Source organism: Narcine bancroftii, chromosome 1 (assembly GCF_036971445.1).
Source record: "Narcine bancroftii isolate sNarBan1 chromosome 1, sNarBan1.hap1, whole genome shotgun sequence".
Classification (NCBI taxonomy): Eukaryota; Metazoa; Chordata; class Chondrichthyes; order Torpediniformes; family Narcinidae; genus Narcine; species Narcine bancroftii.
This window is the reverse complement of record NC_091469.1, coordinates 446601206-446623070: the sequence shown is the minus strand read 5'-3', so window position 1 is coordinate 446623070 and position 21865 is coordinate 446601206. Positions and strand designations below refer to the sequence as shown.

General features: G+C 41.4%; 1 protein-coding gene across 13 annotated transcripts in view; it reads left to right on the top strand.

Moving 5' to 3' along the window:
• Window positions 1-21865, top strand: part of jcada (junctional cadherin 5 associated a) — a 206910-nt gene that overhangs the window by 77336 nt on the left and 107709 nt on the right. For 3 of the 13 annotated variants that reach the window (XM_069914489.1, XM_069914490.1, XM_069914487.1), the window contains exon 2: window positions 15999-16136. The exons of the other annotated variants lie outside the window; for them this stretch is intronic. The gene's annotated coding sequence lies outside the window, so the exon portion shown is untranslated. The remainder of the gene's footprint in view (window positions 1-15998; window positions 16137-21865) is intronic. 13 annotated transcript variants of the gene reach the window in all.

The window sequence follows — 21865 nt, the reverse complement described above, 5'->3', positions numbered from 1 at the left end:
GTGCTGTAATGATCTATGCTCTAATCTGCTGATAAAGATTTTAAATGTAGCTAAAGCAATATATGCATTATTCAATATCGTAGCTCATACTATTACCATGGATTTGAATACTGAAGTGAGCGTGCTAACCGAGCTAATGAACGAAACTAGAGGTCGGAGGGCTCTTTAGAACTTGTGAACTTTATTTTGACTAGCGCGCTACTACTTTTAAGGCATTCGAAGCTCCTGCCCCAGCGCACTGGAAACCACGTCATCGTGACGTAAACATGCTACCTGCGTGTATGCGAGCCCCGAGTTTCTACCAGGAAAGAAGGCTGTGCGACACCATCATTGATGCAGCTGCTCCGATAACGCACACGGAGCCAGTTCGCCTGGCCATCAAATATGTGCGTCGCTACAATAAAACCAATGAACATAAATAGTTGATTTTTGGTCAGGTCCTTAAAGAGAAAATGATGGAAAAAGAAAAGGGGAATGATGGGATTTTTCCTTTAGGAACCAGCATAGAATCGGTGCGCTGAGTGGCCTGCCACTATACTGCAACAGTTCTAGGATTCTGTAAATATAAAGCATAAACATCATTTGAACACAGAGGCCAGCTTCAATTTTGATCCCTCCACGCCCTGCAGAGCCATTGAGATTGTTCCTTTGGATTTCTGATGCCCAATGTCTTGACACTGTGTGTATTTCATTTCATTTTCTACTCAGAATTGTGAGCATGCTAGAACACATGAAGCTAAAAATATCAGCTCTCTTTTGTCTATCTCCCCATTGGCTGTGACCAGTTGACATCAATAAGTTTTGGTCCTGGCTTTGCTAGTGTACAGGGTCAATGTGGGCTTGGGCACCTACTTTGACATCTCCTAGTGTGATGAAGTTAGGATAGTAGCACGAACCAGCGCACTTTGAGTCACCTTTGAAAGAATTTTCTTTGATGTTCAACTGACCCCTAATAAATGTATAGAGTTACAGTATCAATGATGCAGAAAGTTAAATGGAGCATCGCAGCAACTTTATAGTTTGTATCCTTGATGGATCAGGTTTCATCACTCAAATCATCCGAGCGATTGGTAACTTCAATCTCGAAATGTACCAGCAAAGCACAAAAATCTAATTATTATTATTTGTATAGATGCCACAAGATTTGCACCACCAGGTTCAAGAACAGCTGCTATCCCTCCACCATCAGACTCTTCAACAATAAGCTCAATCAGGGACTCATTTAAGGACTCTTACTTGTGCACTTTATTGATTTTTTTAATTCTCTCTGCATTTTTTGCACTACCGATAAGTGGTAATTTTGCCTCATCTGCAGGAAAAAGAATCTCAAGATTGTATGTGATGTCATGTATGTTATTATTGGTTGTCCTTCAGTTTGAAGAAGACATATTGTTTCGCAGTTCATCTGTGAACTGAGATGAATCACTTAACAGAAACCTGTGTTTGATGGAGTTTTAAGTAGAACAGCCGTTGCATAGGGGTGACCCCACTCTCTCAGCAGAAGAGACCTTGATCCATTACTGCTAATGGATCAACCGTTAATGCTGGAGACTTCTCTTGCTGCATTGGATGATGTCTAAGTGTCTTGTCATGCTCTTCATGCTCCACAACACCTGTCATGTATGTACTCTGACAATAAATCTAGAATGTGTGGATAGGGATAAATTATTTTCAGGCAAGGATGTGCAAGGTATTCACTTACAAAAAGGGAAGAGAGTCATGAAAAGTAAGGAAAACAAGTAATAAGGTCATAGAACCTATACAGATTAAAGAGGAGGAAGTGATTGCTGCCTCAAAGCAAATAAGGGTGGATAAATCCCAAGAACCTGACAAGATATTACCTTGGACCTTGAGGGAGGCTAGTGTAGAAATAGGAAGGGCTTTTGCAGAAATATTTAAAATGTCCTTAGCCATGGGTGTGGTACCAGAGGATTGGAGGGTAGCTCACATTGTTCCATTGTTTAAAAAAAGCTCCAGCAGTAACCCTGGAAATTATAGGTTGGTGAGCCTGATGTCAGTAGTAGGTAAATTATTGGAAGGTGTTCTAAGAGATCGGATATACAATTATTTGGATAGCCAGGAACTGATTAAGGATAGTCAACATGGCTTTGTGTGTGTTAGGTCATGTTTAACCAATCTGATAGTTTTTTGAGGAGGTTACCAGGAAAGATGACAAAGGAAATGCTGTGGATGATGTCTACTTAGACTTTAGTAAGGCCTTTGACAAGGACCCACATAGGAGGTTAGTCAGGAAGGTTCAGATGCTAGGTATTCATGGTGAAGTAGTGAACTGGATTCAACATTGGCTGGCTGGGAGAAGCCAGAGAGTAGTGGTGGATGATTGCTTCTCAGACTGGAGGCCTGTGACTAGTGGTGTGCCTCAGGGATCAATGCTAGGACCATTGTTGTTTGTCATCTATATCAATGATTGTGGTAAATTGGATCAGCAAGTTTGCAGATGACACTAAAATTGGAGGTATTGTGGACAGTGAAGAAGGTTTTCAAAGCTTGCAGAGGGATCAGGATCAGCTGGAAAAATGGCAGATGGAATTTAATGCGGACAAGTGTGATGTGTTGCATTTTGGAAGGACAATTCAAGAAAGGATGTACATGGTAAATGGTAGGGCACTGAGGAGTGCAGCAGAACCAATGGATCTGGAAATACAGATACATAATTCACAAAGTGGTGTCACAGGTGGATAGGGTTGTAAAGGGACCTTTTGACATAAAGGCCTTCATAAATCCCAAAGACAGAATCAAAATTGGAATTTATTGTCATGAACACATCATGAAATTTGTTGTTTTGAGGCAGCCTTACAGTGAAAATATTGTTCTAAATTACATTTCAAAAACATAAATAGTGCGAGAAAATAGGAGAAAGTGGGGTAGTGTCTGTGGTTCATTGTCCCTGCAGAAATCTGATGGCAGAGGGGAAGAAGCTGATTTTGTACCTTAGCGTATTGATCTTCAGACTCCTGTACCTTTTTCCTGATGGAAGCAGTGTGAAGAGGGCATGGTCTGTGTTATGGGGTCCTTGAAGATTGAGACTGCTTTCTTAAGAGACCACTTCTTGTAGCTGTCCTCAATGGAGGGAAGGGAAGACTGGTGCTTTGGCACCTCCATACCAGGCAGTGTACAACCAGACAAAATGTCCTCCATGGTGCACCTGGAGAAATTTTAGAGTCTTTGGTGACAACAGCAAGCCGTTCAATTGAATGTAACCTGTACTCCTGCCCCTTTCCCTTTCCCCCTCCTCTCCTCTACTGATACCCGCCCAGTGACCACGGGTACATGTGCACCCGATACTGTCAGTGCAGGTGACGTCATTTCACTGTTTATAATAAGTGCTCAGAATAATCATAACATTTACTTTATTTTCACAGTTCAATTTTTTAATTGTCTTAATTAGATAATGCCAAGAAATGTACTTTGTCCCCAGAATAGAACATAAAAATACTGCACGGAACAGGCCTTTCAGGCAACCGTGTTGTGCTGACCTAATAATCTACCCTAACAATTGCCTAGGATTTCCCTTCCATTTTTCTCGGTTCCACATACCTAGTTAATAGATCCTATTGCACCACCATTTATTAGCAGCACTCTGTGTGAGAAACTTAGCTCTTACATCCCCCTAGTCCTTACTTCCATGTACCTTATATCTATCCTCCCTTGTATCAGCCATTTCAGTCTGGGAAAAGCCTCTGGTCATACACATGATCAATTCCTCTCATCATCTTGTACGCCTCTATTATGTCACCCCTCGTCCACCACCATCGTTCCAAGGAGAAAAGATAAAGTTCTCTCAAGCTGCCCTCATAAGCCGTGCTCTCCAATCCACGCAGCATCTTGCTCAGCAAAGAAAATGTTTCTACTCAGAAAGAGTTTTTTCAGGCTATCTTTCCCATGCCAGATCTCTGAAAGAATTTTCCTATTAAACTCACTGTTAAACTTTGAAATAACTTTTAAATCAGTCCCATTTCCTGCTCTTTCCCAACAGCCTGTAATGTCTTTTCTTTTTCAAGTCTATATCCAGGTTCACTTTGAAAGTTCCTATCCTAAATATGCTCCCAGCAATCTTTCAGATCATTAAAAACCTTCCATATTAAAAACTAATCTGCTTAGATCTTCCCATTTTACTTTCTCCCACTCCACTCCACCTGGCACCATCTTACTTCTCTTTAATATTGCCTGAATTTCCCTCTCCTGAAGTAGAGTTTCAACCTGAAATGTTGACTGCCCATATTCCCTCCATGGACCTACCTGACCCATTGAGTTCCTTCAACACTTTGTTTATTGCTTTAGATTCCAGCAACTGCAATCTCTTGTGCCTTCACTTTCAATAAACTCAAATTTGCGTTCCCTGGTTGTTGATCTTGCTACTAATGGAGGCAAAGTTCCCCTGCCCATTCCATCAAGCAGCTTCATTGTTTTAAAAGACACTTGCTCTGTTGCAAGAAAAAACAATGGCTACTTCTTTAAACTCTCCACACATCGGGATCGTCATTCCATTCTCTTAAAGTTCCCTTGCCTCTTTTAATCAAAAGCAATTTTCCGGCAGAGACCTATCCTGTCACTAATAAAGGTTGTGTAGAGCTCGTCGAAAGAACCAAAGACTTGTTGATCCAAACCAAGGCTTTTATTAGCAAAAGACAGGAGCTCTTCACAGGTGGCCGACCAGTCCGGAATGATCCGACCTGGCTAGGGACACAATGCTTTAAGGCCCAGACAGTAGGCGTGGCTTAGCTCTCAGCCAATCGCTGTAAGCACAGTCTAGATACTGTAACTATATACACTATATACATTGGTGATAGATCTGTACTATCACAGGTTGGTATGACTATCTTTGTTTATAGTTATATCTACAATGTTCTTGTTTATAAAGCTGACAAATGGCATCTATTAATACTGCCTTTCAACTCCTGAAAATAGAATTATTGAGAGAGACCCCATGGACACAAGCCCTTTAGCCCATGAATGCAAGCCAATTATCAACCATTGATACTAGTTTGAAATTAATTCCATCCCCTATTTTCCCATATTTTCAGCAATTTCTCCTAGATTCTTCCACTCAGGGCAATTTGCAGTGTTTAATTAACTCACCAAGCTGCACCTCTTAGGGATGTAGAAGGAAACGAGGGCATTTGGGTCATGTGGTCACACATGTGCAAACTGCACACAAGCCCCTTTCACACTGGTACTTGAACCTAGTAATTAACCACCAGTTTACCGGTTCACCTGCCAGTGTGAATGCTCCCGAACTGGTAGTGGGGGCCAAATCAACCCGTGAATAAACTGTTTAGGGAGTATCATTTTGATTTGGCATACTAGGTCGTCCATTGTGAACAGGGAACCCGGTTTGCCAGGTCCAATTAATGATGTGTTGATGGCGTTCTTGCGTGAGAGAAAGAACATGAAGGAAACAAAATATATTCTTCCAAATAGCAACACTGATTTTTAAAAAATAGGTATAAACTTTCCATTCAATTTACTAAATTTGCAATCCTGATCTATGTATTATGATCTTGTAATTGAACAAAATTATTCATGCTTAATTATGAAATAATTAAGCTTTATGTACAGCACACTATGAGTCCTTCAGCTCATGATATTGTACTGACTTATATAAACCTACTCCAGTATCAGAAAATCGTAGCGAGAATAAAGCACGAATATGAGTGTGGGAAAATACTGCACAAAAGAATTAAAGTATACTCAAAAGTTCTGTTTTAGATTGTGACAAGAATGCACCCAACCAATTCAGTCATTTTTATTATTTGTTATTTTCTTCAATGCTTTTATCTGCTCCATTATCTTGTGTGTGCATGCGTACGTGTGTGCGGTGGGTGCATATGCCAGGGTCTGTGTGTGGGGTGAACACACACACACACACACACACACACACACACACACACACACACACACACACACACACACACACACACACACAGTTTATAGCAAGCATGCGAAAATGGTAGTGGCAATAAAACACATGCGCACAATTTATAGAGAGTGGTGTGGGAAGGTCGCAGTGGAAATGAAATAGATAGATATGTTTGTGAGAGGCACAGAGATGGGAGAGAAAGATGTGGAGAGAGAAAGGATGGGAAGGGAGGGAGGGAGAAAGAGAGAGAGAGAGAGCGAAACAGAGAGAGTGAGAGAGACTGCAGGCAGGCAAGGAACTAGCCACCTTTTCCTTTAAAGCCCCCATGTCCCAGTGTGCCTTGGCATAATGAAAGGGCTGTATGCACAGAGCACTCATGGAGGAGTTTCTCTGCTGCATGAAATTCTAGGAGGGTAGGTCTGCCATCACTCGATGCTGGAGGATAGGCGCCCCTTTGCTCTGCAACTCCAGGAAGGTCATGTGAAAGGACACACAGGCCAATTTTCCTTGGTCCTGTGTAAGTGGCCCTACCGGTGTTTCAAAACAGTTTGTTCACCTTCCATTTTAGCAGTTTGCTCATGTGAAAAGGACTACAAGACAGCGGCTGAGATCAGGACTGAAGCTGTGACTGTGAGCAGTAGGTCTACTAACTGCTTCATGGGCAAGCACATTCATTTTTATCTTCCAAATCTCTGTTTTATCTGCTGGAAGAGCTTGTCAGGTTGAGAATCATCAGTGGGAAAAAGAGGATGGTCAATTTTTTAGATCAGAACCTTTCATTGTGAGTGTTCATCCCATTGAGATTGTTTTTTTGAACATGCTCTTTCTAGGACAAGATCTTTAATTTTTTTTTTCAGATTCTCATATATTGCTCTCTTGTTCCCATGAATCTGCCAACCCTTCAAAACTTCAGATGACAGAATTGAATAACTCATCAATTCATTCATTAAAATCATTGTCAAATTCATTTTATTCATTTAATTCAACTGTCAGAACAGTAAAAGGCATTGACCTATATACATCAACGCAAGGTTTTAAAATATTGTTTTGAGATGAGAGTATTTTTCCTGTTATATCTTCATTTTATTAGACAGTTTGCAACATTTCAGTGCCATGATGCTGTGACAAGATAAAAATGAAAATTACATTTTTGCTTCATTATTGGTTTAACTTTCAAAGTATAAGGCTGATATCGCCTCAAACCGTGCATCTTGGCGCCTCACAGTTCGGCGGGCAGCAACCTCCTTTGAAGAAGACCGCAGAGCCCACCTCACTGACAAAAGACAAAGGAGGAAAAACCCACACCCAACCCCAACCAACCAATTTTCCCTTGCAACCGCTGCAACCTGCCTGTCCTGCATCGGACTTGTCAGCCACAAACGAGCCTGCAGCTGACGTGGACATTACCCCTCCGTAAATCTTCGTCCGCGAAGCCAAGCCAAAGGAAAGGAGAAAAGGAATGCATACTAAAATACGCATTGTTAGCGTAGGGATGCCAAGATTAGCGTAGCAGTGAATGCAATGCTGCTACAGCTCCGGCAACCAGGGCTGGGGTTCGAATCCTTCACTGTCTGTACATTCTCCCTATGTCTGTGTAGTTTCCTCCAGGTGCTCCTGTTTCCTCCCACTCTTCAAAACGTACTGGGGGGTTGTAGATCAATTAGGTGCAATTGGGCAGCATGGACTCGTGGGCCGAAAGAGTCTGTTGCCGTGCTGTAAGTTTGTGTGCTGCATTCTGCAAATTTAAAATATAACATTTAAAATCAAATTCATGCTAAGTTCCATGATTTCAGAGAATTGAAACATTAATGCAAGAACATGTTTCTTTTGTAGTTAGGGCTGCAGACTCACTGTTGAAAATGTGTAACCATTGAGACAACAGCCGGTATTCTGTGAAAAGGCATTATATGTGAACGTCTGAAGAGTTTCAATCATTTTTCATGCAGCAGAAATATGCCTTGAGTCTTTTGATATCTGACCCTATTGTTTCATTTTAACTTGGGTTCTGCAAACATCTCCTTGCTGACACATACACTCATTACATGCATTCTGATATTTAACACTGACTTTTAGAAGATGCCCTCAAGAAGATCTCTGAACACAACCATTCTGAGAGTAGGGAGACCTTTTCTTAGAACTGTTGGGTGGTCTTTATACCACTCTATTCAGAAAATCCTCATTCAGAGTGCTGTCAGAAAACAATCTGCTAAGGCGTTTTGCCTAGAATAACACTCCTCAGCAGAAAATGTAGACAGATTTCATAAACCCGGTGTAGTTCTCAAAGAAGAAATTATAAGTGCATTTTAGAAAACAGTATCGCATGACAGAAGTCAAATCCAGTTTAATTGCATTATAAACAGAGCAGGATATCTGAATTGGCACTGAAATGTTACAAACTCACTATTCAAGTTAAGATATAACAGGAAAAGTACTCACATCTCAAAACAATATTTTGAAAGCTTGTGTTGATGTGTATAGGTCGATGCCTTTTACTGTACTGACTTAGTTCAATTAAAATGAATGTAATGAATTTGACAATTAATTTAATAGGAACATAGGAAGTAGGAACAGGAGTAGGCCAAAAATGGCCCATCGAGCCTGCTCCGCCATTCAATACGATCATGGCTGATCTAATTTCTCGCCAAGGCAAATAGCGCCTTTGGAAGACTACACAAAAGAGTCTGGAAAAACAACCAACTGAAAAACCTCACAAAGATTAGCGTATACAGAGCCGTTGTCATACCCACACTCCTGTTCAGCTCCGAATCATGGGTCCTCTACCGGCATCACCTACGGCTCCTAGAACGCTTCCACCAGTGTTGTCTCCAATCCATCCTCAACATTCATTGGAGCGACTTCATTCCTAACGTCGAAGTACTCGAGATGGCAGAGGCCGACAGCATCGAATCCACGCTGCTGAAGATCCAACTGCGCTGGGTAGGTCACGTCTCCAGAATGGAGGACCATCGCCTTCCCAAGATCGTGTTATATGGCGAGCTCTCCACTGGCCACCGTGACAGAGGTGCACCAAAGAAGAGGTAAGGTACAAGGACTGCCTAAAGAAATCTCTTGGTACCTGCCACCTTGACCACCGCCAGTGGGCTGATATCGCCTCAAACCGTGCATCTTGGCGCCTCACAGTTTGGTGGGCAGCAACCTCCTTTGAAGAAGACCGCAGAGCCCACCTCACTGACAAAAATCAAAGGAGGAAAAACCCAACACCCAACCCCAACCAACCAATTTTCCCCTGCAACCGCTGCAACCGTGTCTGCCTGTCCCGCATCGGACTTGTCAGCCACAATCGAGCCTACAGCTGACGTGGACATTTACCCCTCCATAAATCTTCGTCCGCGAAGCCAAGCCAAAGAATTTATGACCTAACTCCACCTACCTGCCTTCTCCCCATATCCCCTAATTCCTCTATCATGTAAAAATTTATCTAACCGAATTTTAAATATGTTTAATGAGGCAGCCTCAACCACTTCCCTGGTTAGAGAATTCCAAAAATTCACTACTCTCTGGGAAAAACTATTTTTCCTCATCTCTGTCCTAAATCTACTCCCCCGAATCTTGAGACTGTGTCCTCTTGTTTTAGTTTCCCCGGCCAGCTCAATAACCTCCCTACATCTATCCTATCCATACCCTTCATAATCCTATATGTTTCTATAAGATCTCCTCTCATTCTTCTGAACTCGAGCGAATACAATCCTAGACGATTTAATCTTTCATCATAAGTCAACCCCTTCATCCCAGGGATCAACCTAGTAAATCTCCTCTGGACCGTCTCCAAAGCCAATATATCCTTCCTCAAATATGGAGACCAGAACTGGACACAGTACTCCAGGTGTGACCTCACCAGTACCTTATACAGTTGCAACATTACCTCCCTACTCCTGAATTCAATTCCTCCAGCAATGAAGGCCAACATTCCATTTGCCTTCTTAATAACCTGCTGCACCTGCAACCTAACCTTTTGCGATTCATGCACAAGCACTCCCAAGTCCCTCTGCACAACAGCATGCTGTAGTTTTTCACCCTTTTATGAATGAATTGACAAGGTATTCAGTTCTGTCATCTGAAGTTTTGAAGGGTTGGCAGGTTCATGAGAATGAGAGAAGCAATATACTAGAGTCTGAAAAAAAATTAAAGATCTTGCCTTAGAAAGAGCATGTTCAAAAAAACAATCCATGGGAAGAAATCAGTGGGATGAACGATGAAAGGTTCTGATCTGAAACGATTACCATTCCCTTTCTCCCACTGATGCTGCTCGACCAGCTGAGCTCTTCCAACAGACCATTTTTTTGGTCCAGATTCCAGCATCTGCAGTCTCCTGTCTGCCTGCAGCCCATGTGCAAAGCATTGAAGTCTTCACCTTTCAGCCCCTATTGTAGTGAATGTAACCAGCTTCTCAGGGCAAACAAGGATGAAGAGTTGGATCCATTCTTTTCAGTGAGGCTCACATTTGATTGAATGCTTTACTGTATTAGGCTGAGTCTTGATCAAGAAAAGAATAGTTACAAGCCATTATAATACCATCCTTTAGTTGGGAATATTATCCTCGGGTTTAAAGTATCTGCATGAGAGCAGTATGTTGTGTTTTAAATTCAAGTTTATTATCTCCTGACGGTACATATACAACCAGATAAAATCACGTTTCTCCAGACTGTAGTTCACATGCATACACACACAATACATTTCTCAAACAGCACGCAATGATCACATACATACATAAAAACATAAAATAAAATAACGGGACAGCACAGTTAGGGTAGTGGTTAGTGAAACACCGTTACAGTGCCAGTGACCAAGGTTTGAATCCGATGTTGACTGTAAGGAGTTTGTACGTTCTCCCCGTGGCTGCGTGAGTTTTCTCCAGGTGCTCGGGTTTCTTCCTACCCTTCAAACATACTGAGGTCGTAGGTCAGTTGGATGCAATTGGGAGGTATGGGCTCGAAAGGGCCTGTTACCATGCTGTATGTCTCAATTTTTTAAAAAAATACGTATATTCCTTTTGTAAAGCTGAAATCTGATCCATCAGTTTGCCCATGAATGTCACATGCTTCCATTTTCTCACTATTCTTTCCAATCCTCTGCAGAACCCAACAAAACTGACAACACTTTGTACACAGCTCAGAACACCAGGAAGCCAAAGCTCACTTACAAGACACAGCTTGACCTCCGCTCACATGTCTTGCTAGGATGGTCATTCTGAATAAATTTAGACTTTCCACCAGGTTTATCGGCTCTATCGTTCTTTTACATTGGGACAAGAATTGTCCAGAGTGCTTCCATCATCAGGCTACTGAGGCTACCATTCATCCCACTGTGTTTCACGCAGCAGATAGACATTGATGTTATTGGCCAATCTCTAATCATCGAACTGCAGGAAAAAAATACAAGAGAGTAATGAATGATTAAACACCATTGACATTTCATGAAGGATTAGCTAGGAAAAAGTACCATGTCTTGAAATACCTGAAATATTGTCAGTCAAACTTGAGAAGTTTCATTTAGTTACACAGAATATCCAAGATAAATTGATATTAGCAATCGTGGAGGTAGAACAGTACAGCAGAAGAACAGGCCCTCTGGTCTACAATATCTGGGCCAACCATGATGCCAAATTAAACTGCCACTCTCTCTGCAGTAAAAACACTATGCTGGAGAAACTCAGCAGGTCAAATAGTGTCTTTTATGTAGCAAAGACAGAAGTACATAACTGATGTTTCGGGTTTGAGCCCTTCATAATTAATTAATTAATTGATTTACGACTTAACTTACCAATCCCACCCGTTTTGTTGACTAGGCTGAAACTGGAGAACCCAGAGAAAACCCTTGCAGATCACGAGGAGAATGAATAATCCCCTCACAGACAGTGCCGCTTTCCAACCCCAGTGGTTGGCGCTGTGGTAGTGACCTGGATTCGAAACTTCAGTGTCTTCTAAACTCTAATGAATACAAATCTGGTCGACCTAATCTCTCCTCGCTCAGTAGTCTGCCATCCCTGGTCAGTAGATCCTTCCTAAGGTTAGAAGACCAATGTTGCACACTGTACCACAGGTGCGGTTTGGCCAAAGCCCTGTACTCTGACTACCTCAATAGCATTCAGTTGTGAAGGAGCAAAAAATTATTCTGAAAGACTCTTTGACACTAACTAACCTGTACCAGTGTTTTCAGAAAGGACAGCAACTAAAAGCAAGCAGTCAGACATTTGTTTTGTATTTGATTGCCAGTGTGGTTATGTAGTAACCAGCTGCCATGCAATGTGCAAAAAGATAAAAATGTCATGCTGCTTTCAATGTTGCAATTCCTTAGTGGCTGCAGATTACGGTACTTCATCCAAAGCTTCATTTATTTTTTATGCTGAGCAAGTAATTCTGGTAGTTTCCTGACAATACTTTGCAAGTCATATGCACATTGTGAGGTCCATCTTTTGATAATACAGTTCTAATGACATTGGCCAGAATCCATACTAATTAACATTGATAAGAGGGGGTCTGTTTAATCCAGTAGGAAACAACTGTTCTCTTGTATTTTGTCCAGGCAAAACCTTTTCCCAGTCCTTCTGGCCTCAGAGTTGTCCCCCACCTCCCCCACCCCCCCCCCCCCCCATTTTCCTTTTATTTGCACTGAAAGGGCTCCATGGTTCGACAGGTGGTTCCTCTTGAGCTCATGGTCACTCAAAGTCTTCAAGGAACAATTGTTTTGTTCAGAAATCCTGCCACAGGCACTTTTGGCTTACGCCACGAAGAGAAGTCCGTAGAAGATTTCTGTTTGAGTTGCAGCCACATTGAGGAAACTGGCAGGTTGGTGAGGGAAAGGCGGGTTATGGCTGGGGTGCAGTGCCCAATACTGGTCTTCTCACTCTAGAAAGATTTTGCTGGTCAGGGATGGCAGGACTGCTGTGTGAGGAGAGATTAGGTTGACCAGACGTGTATTCATTGTAATCTGTGTGCTTTCATGATGCGGTCATTAATTTTTACAGTCTAGGATTCTCGGCTCTTCAAGAAGTACATGGACCTGCCGTGTTCTTTGTTATCATGTTTCCCTACAAAAGCTGCACAAGGTTGACCGAGCTAGGGAGCGACTAAGGATGAGAGATGACTTAATAGATTAAGATCATGTGAGGCATTGATAGGGTGGACAGCCAACACCTTTTTCCCCAGGGTGACAGTAGCAAATAGCAGAGAACATCTCTTTAAAGTGAGTAAAGGAAAGTTTGAGGGAGAACTCAGAGTTAAGCCTAGTACACATAGAATAGTGGGTACCTGAGTTGCATTGTTCGGGATGGTGGTGGAGGTTGGTACAATGACAGATGGACATCTGAAAAATAGAATCTTAAGGCTGTGTAGTAGGAAAAGATTAGATTGATGTAGGATCAGTTTATATAGGTCGGCATAACATCATGGGTCAAAGGGCTCATATTGTTCTATAAGTCAAATTAAGATTGGCAGATTCACCAAGAACAGTTGCCCAGGCAGACCCTTAACGATCTGTGTGCAGATAACCAGGGGTTCAATACAGCATGTCTAATATGCATTAGGTTTAATGAAAACCCAATGAGGATAAAGGGAAGGATGTATTTTTCTGTATCTTTCAGAAATATAGTAAGGTGTCCCCACAGATAGATACGTGCTAAATGGTCCATGCCTATTTTAGCATGAACTTCAATTAGAACCTAAAATTTTACCATTAATATTACACAGCCTGGAACAGATTGCACTGTAATCATCGCAACTCTATCCCCTCAGCTCCAAGCAATCAAGACATTATGCGACTCATTGGGTTAATTTTCAACCAGGTGGAAATATAAATGTGCCCTTTGGTAAGATAAGTGGATGTGCGATAACTATATATGAACGGATGCTCTAAATGTTTCACCCTCCTGCATATTTGCAAACCCACCCCCCCCCCATTAATAACATAAGGTGTCTTCTCGTGTATAAATTGTGATGTACCAAAGTCTTAACATGTAAAAAAGTTTCACTTTAGTAATATCATATCTGTGAGAATTATTTAAAGGTAAAGGTGATCACATTAAGGGCCTGGCTGCCAGAATTGCAGCACTACATTTGACAGTCTACTTGATAACTCCTTTAAGTGAAGGGAAATTATTGATGATGAATGCCTAATTATCAATACAAGTGTAACCATTAATCAATGCAGGCATAACCAAAGTAGTCTCTTTCATGTGTGGTTGGAGTGCGGGACTGCACTAACAATGCTGTGCTTTTCCTTTCTTGCTTCCTTAAATCTTGAACTGAATGTCTGGCAGAACTTGGCATGATTTAGTCAAATGGTGATATTTATAATCCCTTTGATCTCAGGATCCTCCCAGAACATCTGACACAGTGACAAGCTCTAATTGGTGGCATTGACAAAGTGCATTGAGGCAAATTAAAAAGCACAACGTACTGTTTGTGAAATTCTTAAATTCTAGTGCAGTGAGTTAGCAAACCCCTCCTTCCACTTCTGCTGACTGGCTATGAATTTGAACTGTGACTGATGAGACAGACATCTCTGTTGGCTGTCTTATCCAATGGACATTAATTGAAGCAGCCAATCCGAAGGTATTTCCAATTGCATGCACTCACAATTCAAAATTAGACAGGCAATGCATTCCAAATCCCAACCCCTCTACAAAGTGAATGATGTCATTGGTCAAAGGATTGGCTTGTGGCTTGTCAGCCTATGCTTTGCAAAGGGTACCATCACAAAGTGAATAATTTGCCACCTTTTATATCCAATGGAGCAATGATCTTGAGTTAGGTGTTCAAATAGAAAATATTGGGTTGAGAGACCAGTGTCAATAAAGATGACTATGAAATTACTACATTGTCATCAGGTTCAGAGACCTGTCACTCTCACAAGCTCTGACATATATATATATATATATTTATTAAAAAAAACTCCAATATTGTATTGACTTTTAATAGCCCAGCAAGCCAATAAGTGCAGAGTTTAACATGCTTGGGCATTACATGCTGATCCTGTTGTTACCCCACATCCTGTAGATAAATAAAGAAAGCAATATTCCTGGCCTGATGCCCATTCTTAATGAATGAATCTCCTCTGCTCATTTGAGGGAAGGACCTGTCCTGCCAGATTTCCTCTCCTTTTAGTTAATTCTGCCTGCTGTTCTATTTTTATGTCTGCTTCCTAGCACAGGCACAATGATCACCCCACCTCTCACTCCATCAAAATTTCCCCAAGTAGACCTTGGCTTCCTCTGGAAAGCAGTATTTCCACTGGGAAAGGGTTAACACACGCCTTGAGGAAACCAAATTGTCCTTTTAACAAAGGCTAAAACCAGGACACGGAGCAGACATTTTAAAAAGTATTTTTGTCGCGTGTCACAGAACTCTCTCATAGTTCAGATCATCTTGTCATAATTTAGGCATCAGACTGCGGAAGAAGAGGCTAAATAGCGTTATCCCAAACCGGAGGCTGATGTTTGTACATCAAGCTGCTGCAATCTCTGTGATAGAAACATAGAAACATAGAAGATAGGAGCAGGAGTAGGTCATTCGACCCTTCGAGCCTGATGATCAATTCTGACAGTGAACTGCGAGATCTATGGTGTTTTATTAAAATAGATGCAAGTAGGACATTTGATATTGAGTTTTGGTGGTTTCCAGATTGATATTTTGTTATTTTCCTTTTACTTTTATATTTTTTTCTTCATGTGACATGCTACATTCTATCCTGAATGTATACTATTTATACCATTTTTCTTTCCCTTTTCCAATAAAGTTCAAATCATTTCCATGGAGCTAAGAAGATGATAATAAAGAAGCCGACTGTTGGGATATTTTGAAGTGCCATATTTGTCGGTGCTAACAACAATTTGGTCTTGTGTGTGATGGCAGCCCTTGGTTTGAAAACTGCTTGATTTTTCTTGGAATAAGAGTATACCTCAATCTAGGTAGAAATGGCCCTTCTTTGTGCTCCGTCAGATAAAAATGTTTCTCAAAGAAACAATAGCAAAATTAATTCCACTTCTTTTACAAGTTTTAATATTGCTAATGAATTTTGGCCATATTATTTAGAGGATAGGAATCAGGGCAAATGAAAATCAACAATTGTAACTCCATTTTGTCCTCTGGTCCTGATGCAGGGCAAGAATGAAAGGCAGGAAAAAAGCCATTCACCCCTCGTGTCAACTCTGTCATCCAACGAGGTGGTGACTGATCGTTCACTTCACTGCATGAACCCATGACTTTAATTCCCAGAAGTCCATCAATCGTTGTGAATTGTGAGTATCTGGGTCCCCAGCGTCAATCCCAGTGGCATCCCTCTGTTAACCACCTCCCAATCCCAATCTCCCATTTTCTCTCCACTCTATTTTCGGTAGTGAACTAAATTTTGACAGAAGCCAATATCTGAACACCCATGCCCATTCCCACATGCTTGAGATTTATTTAAAACCTTTTGTATCCAATCTAATTGAACATCCTCAAGCACCACATTCACTGATTTCCCCTTATATTTTCTCTCAGTTTAAACCCTTGAAAACTCTCAATAGATTGGACAAACCTGAGTTTCCTTCCATAAATGAAAGATCAGGGAATCAGGGGCCTGCAGGGAAGTGGCACAGAAGAGAAGGTGAGCTCAGCATAGGTCAGTCATGATCATATTGATTGGGGGAATGGATTGAAGAGCCTGGTGCAGGTCTGGCTCCTTTTATTCATGTCCTTATGCTCTTACATAAATTCATGATAACTCTGTCCTATTCCATTATACACTCATTATAAATAGATTGCAGCAACTTTTCATCTACTAATTCAAACCAATTTGCAAGTTCCCTAACTCCTCTTTCCCTCTTTTCTTAAATTCTCAGATTCCATTTGCTCCCTTCCAATTTGGGAGGGATCTTCCATAACCCAGAAATTTTGGAAGCTGGCAACCAGAGCATTTGCAGCGTCACTTATCTGTTCCACAGACCTTGGGTTCAGGCCATTGTGTTCTGGAGACTCATCAGATCTGAGGCTCCTTTATTTCTCTAAAACTTTTTTTTAAACAAATGCTACTTTCTTTCAATTGCTCATTCTCCGTGGACCTAATTTCTTCTCCATTATTTCAGAGACATCTTTTTCTTCTTTGTCACTAAAGAAGACAGTCAGAAAATGTGATTTAATTGTAAAAGTTGATCTCGTGTAAATGTCCACCCTAGTCTCTCACTTTCACCCCGGCTGCCCACAGGGCAGGAGCTCCTGATGCCTTGAATGTGGATTCTTACCTCGGCCCTGGTCATCTGTCCATTGGAGACTGACGCCTTGAACATGGGCTTTCACCTTGGCCTTGGCTGTCTGCCCATTAGAACTCCTGATGCCTCCAACAAACCAGATATTTACCACAGTCCCAAAAATTGTTTCCGTCTTACATATATGTTTACAATCCATTTTTATGTTTTTCGCACTAGATTGCTTTCATGTCTTACCCTCCTATTCCTTCCAGTATCTTGATCTTTTCAGCCAGAGGGATACAAGCTCCATTTTCTGAATCATGAGTAACAGCTGTGGTCCATCTGTCAGGTTGCAAACTTCAGGAGGTGGTCACCTCATGGCTTAAGAGAGTTCAAGCAAGGCAGGCCGGGAATCTGCCAGGCAATCATATAAGAAGAGGCAACAATTATAGGAACGCCTTCAGCAAAACTCACACTCAAGTCTTTATTTCAGATCTGTACGCTGATGGCGGGTGGGATCCCCTGCATGCAGTCAGAACCAAAGCTAAAGGTATGTGGGTGGCTCAGCTGTAGTGTAGGCAGAGTGAGGTTAAGTGGTCAATCGCTAAAGCTGTATCTATACTTTGGGGAGAACATAGACCAGTACAGTACAGGAGCAAGCCCTTAGGTTTGCAATATGAGCACTGAAGATTATGCCAAATTCAAGTAAAATTCTGCTGCTTGTACATGATACATATCCCTCCAGTCCCTGCATTTCCATGTGTTAATCTAAAAGCTTCATATCTGCTTCATTATATCTGCTTCTACCACTACCCATTGGCAGTCTATTCCATTTATACCATTCTCTGTGTAAAAGGAAAGCTCGCCCTGCACATCTCTTTCGATATCTCCTTCAGTTATGAAGGAGGAGGAGGAGTGAAAAGCAGGCACAGGCACAAGGAACAAACAAGATACTCAAATACTGTAAGAAATACAAGAAAGCCAAAAGGAAGGGAATTAGCAGGGATAAAAGAAGGCATGAGGTGGCTCTGCTCTGCCAGACAAGGTGAAGGGGTTCTTTAGATATATTAATAGCAAAAGGATATTAAGGAGACCAGAGTGGTCATCTATGTTTTGAGCCAAATGAGATGAGGGAGATCTTAAATAGATTTCCACATCTGTATTTGCTTGTGAAATGGACAGTGAGTCGACAGAAGTGAGGCAAAACAGCAGTGAGGTATGGAGCCTATACTGATTACAGAGGAAGAGATGCTTGCTGCCTTGAGCCAAATAAAGTTGGGATAATCCCAAGACAAGATATTCCCTTGGACTTTGAGGGAGACAAGGACAGAAAATGCAGGGCCCCTAGCAGAGAGATTTAAATTGTCCCTAGCCACAGGTGAGGTGTCAAAGGATTGGATGAAACAATGTTGTTCCATTATTTAAGAAAAGCTCTAAGAATAATATGACATTAGTAGTGGGTTAAGTTACTGGAGGTATCTTGAGAGACTGGATGTAGAAGTACTTGAATAGAGACTGATTGGAGATAGTCAACTTGGCTTTGTGCATGGTCGGTGAGGTATAACCAATATTGCAATTTTTTTGAGGATGTTACCAGGAAGGATAATAAAGTCAGTCTACAGAGACTACAGTGAGATCTTTGACAAGGTCTCTTGTGGAAGATTGGTCAAGAACGTTCAATTACTTGGTATCCAGGATGAGGTACTGGATTAAACATTAGTTTGTGGGAGATGGTGGAGAGAGGTAGTAGAGGATTGCCTCTTTGTCTGTAGGCCTGTGTTTAGTGGTATCCTTCAAGGATTGGTGTTAGATCCAATATTGTCTGTCACCTTGATTTCCTAGAGTGATGGACAATGAGGGAGATTTGGTAGAGGTATACAAAATTATGAGGGGTATAGACAGTGTAAATCCAGGCTTTTTCCATTGATGTTGGTGGGACAAGAACTGGAGGACATTGGTTCATGGTGAAAGGTCAAATATTTGAAGGGCACATTAGTGGGAACTTCTTCATTTAGAGGGTAATGGGAATGTGGAATTAGCTGCCAGAGGTGGTGGTGGCTGCGGGTGTGGTTTTGACATTTAAGAGATGATTGGATAGGTACATTGATGGGAGAGATATAGAGGACTATGGTCTGAATGCAGGTCAGTGGGACTTGCAGGAAAAATAGTCCATCACAGACTGGATTTTAACACTCCAGGGAATAAAGTTCCAATTCAAAGTTTCCCTATAACTAAGCTCCTCAAGTCCCAGTAACATCCTTGTTAAATTACTTTTTCCATCTTATTGATAACTTTTATGTCGGTAGGTGACCAAAACTACACACAGTACACCAAATTTGGTCTCACCAATATCTTCAGATTTCAGATTTATTGTACATACATGCCATTACATACAACCTTGAGATTCTTTTTTATCTGTGGGCAGGCCAGATATATCACTTATTGGAAGTGCAAAAAAAAACTGTATATAGTGTATAAATAAATGTAAACAAATAAAGAATTGTAAACAGATAACAAATGTAAGCAAATTGTGCAATACAGAGAGAACTTTTTAAAAATCAATAAAATGCACAAGTAAGAGTCCTTAATGAGCCCCTGATTGAGTTTGTTGTTGAGGAGTCTGATGGTGGAGGGTTCCTGAATCTGGTGGTGTGAGTCGTGGCACCTATACCTCTTTGCTGGTGGCAACAACAAGAATAGAGTTGTGCTGGATGGTGTGAATCCTTGATGATTGCTGCTTCTCTTCAACATCAGCATTCCCTGTAGAATTTCCCAATAGTGTGGAGGGTTTTGCTTGTGATCTCATGGGCAGTGTCCACTATCTTTATGAAGGTTTTACACTCAGGTGCATTGGTGTCCCCATTCCAGACCATGATGCAGCTGGTCAGCATACTTTCCACCACATCATCTGTGGAAATTTGCCAGGGTTTCTGATGTCATACCAAACCTCCACAAACTCCTGAGGAAGTAAAAGTGCTGCCAAGCTTTTTTCACGATGCCATTGGTGTGTTGGGTCCAGGAAAGATCCTCTGAGATAGTGACTCCCAAGAATTTAAATTTGCACACCCTCTTCACCTCTGATCCCCCAATGATCACTGGATTGTATACCTCTGGCTTTCCCATCCAGAAGTTAATAATCAGTTCCTTAGTGACATTAAGTGCAAAGTTGTTACTGGTACACCATTCAGCCAAGTTTTCACTCTCCCTCTTGAATGCTGACCTTTCGTTATACAACCCATTACCATGATATCATCGGTAAATTTGTAGATCATGGCATTTCACTAAGCCACACAGTCACAGGTGTAATGTGAGTAGAGCAGGGGGCTCAGAATGCAGCCCTGTGGTGCTCCGGTACTGATGGAGATGGTGGAGGAGATGTTCTTACCAATCCTCACTGTTTGTGTCTGTCAATGAGAAAACTCAGGATCAAATTACATGGTGGGCTGTTGAGTCCCAGGTCTTGAAGTTTTCAGATCAGTTTTGAGGGGATGATGGTGTTAAATGCCAAACTGTAATTGATTAAGGGCATCCTAATGAATGCATATTTACTGTCCAAGTGTTCCAGGGCTTTGTGTAGAGCCAGAACATCAACATAACATCCCAATTCCTCTACTCAATACTTTATGAATGTCAAAGTGTCAAAATGTTGCCTTGGTGCTCTTACTCCAGGAAGATCCTCCATGATATGGGCTCCAATGACCTTGAAGGTATTAACCCTCTCTGCCACTATCCCATCATTGAAGACAGGTGCATGAAGAAACCATTTTAGATCCCTTGGATGCATATCATCAGGACCAGATGATTCGTCTGGCTTTAGTCCCATTAGTTTCTCCATCACTATTTCCTTTGTAACAACTATTTTATCAAGGCCCTCCCCAACATTCGCATCCTTAACTTCGCATTTTGGCATGCTGGACGTGTCTTCCACCGTGAAGACTGACACAAAATATTTGTTCAATGCCTCGGCCATTTCCTCACTTTTTGCTACCAGTTTTCCTTTCTCATCCTCCAAGGGTCCTATGTTAACTCTGGCCACCCTCTTCCATTTTATATATTTATAAAATTTAGCTAGATTTGGCATCGTTATGGAAAAGAAAGAATATAATTACGAGTGAAGGTTTTGATTTGGGAGAAGGAAACTTTTATGAGACTGCAAAATGACCTTCACTGGAGGGTCAGAAGCAGCACTGCTGTTAAACCATGTCAGTGGGAGGCTCTCACAAAGGAGATTCAGTGAAGTCAAGTGGAAACATGCACTACAAGTACAAAGATGGTGGAGTTGCTAAACTGGCAGCTCCCTGGATGACAAGTTAAAGTGGTTAGAGTGAGGGAAGAAGAGAGACATATCAGACGAGAGCTTAACACTGTAGAAAGCCTTGTGGAAATATAGAAAACATAGGGGTGAAATTAGGAGAAGAATTAAGAAAGCAAAGAGAAGGCATTGAAAATTAAAGATATTGATTGCCCATAGAATAAAGGAATGATACAAGGATAGGCGAGAGTGTGAGTTGTGAGGAGGATGCAAAGAAGCTTCAGAAAAGAGAAACATGATATGTACATGGGTAAGGAAATGGCAGATGGGACAGAATGCTGAGCTGATCAACCGGCAGAAAGAGAGAATTTTCCAGTAGTGTGTTACACAAAAGTCTGCAGATGCTGTGATTGTGATAAAAGCACAGAGATGCTGAAGAATCTCAGGAGGTAAAGATATATAAATTTTCTCAATAGCAAGAGATTAGAAAATGTTCGAGTTGGAGTTTTCAGGGAACATCAACTTTCAACCACTGAAATTTAACACA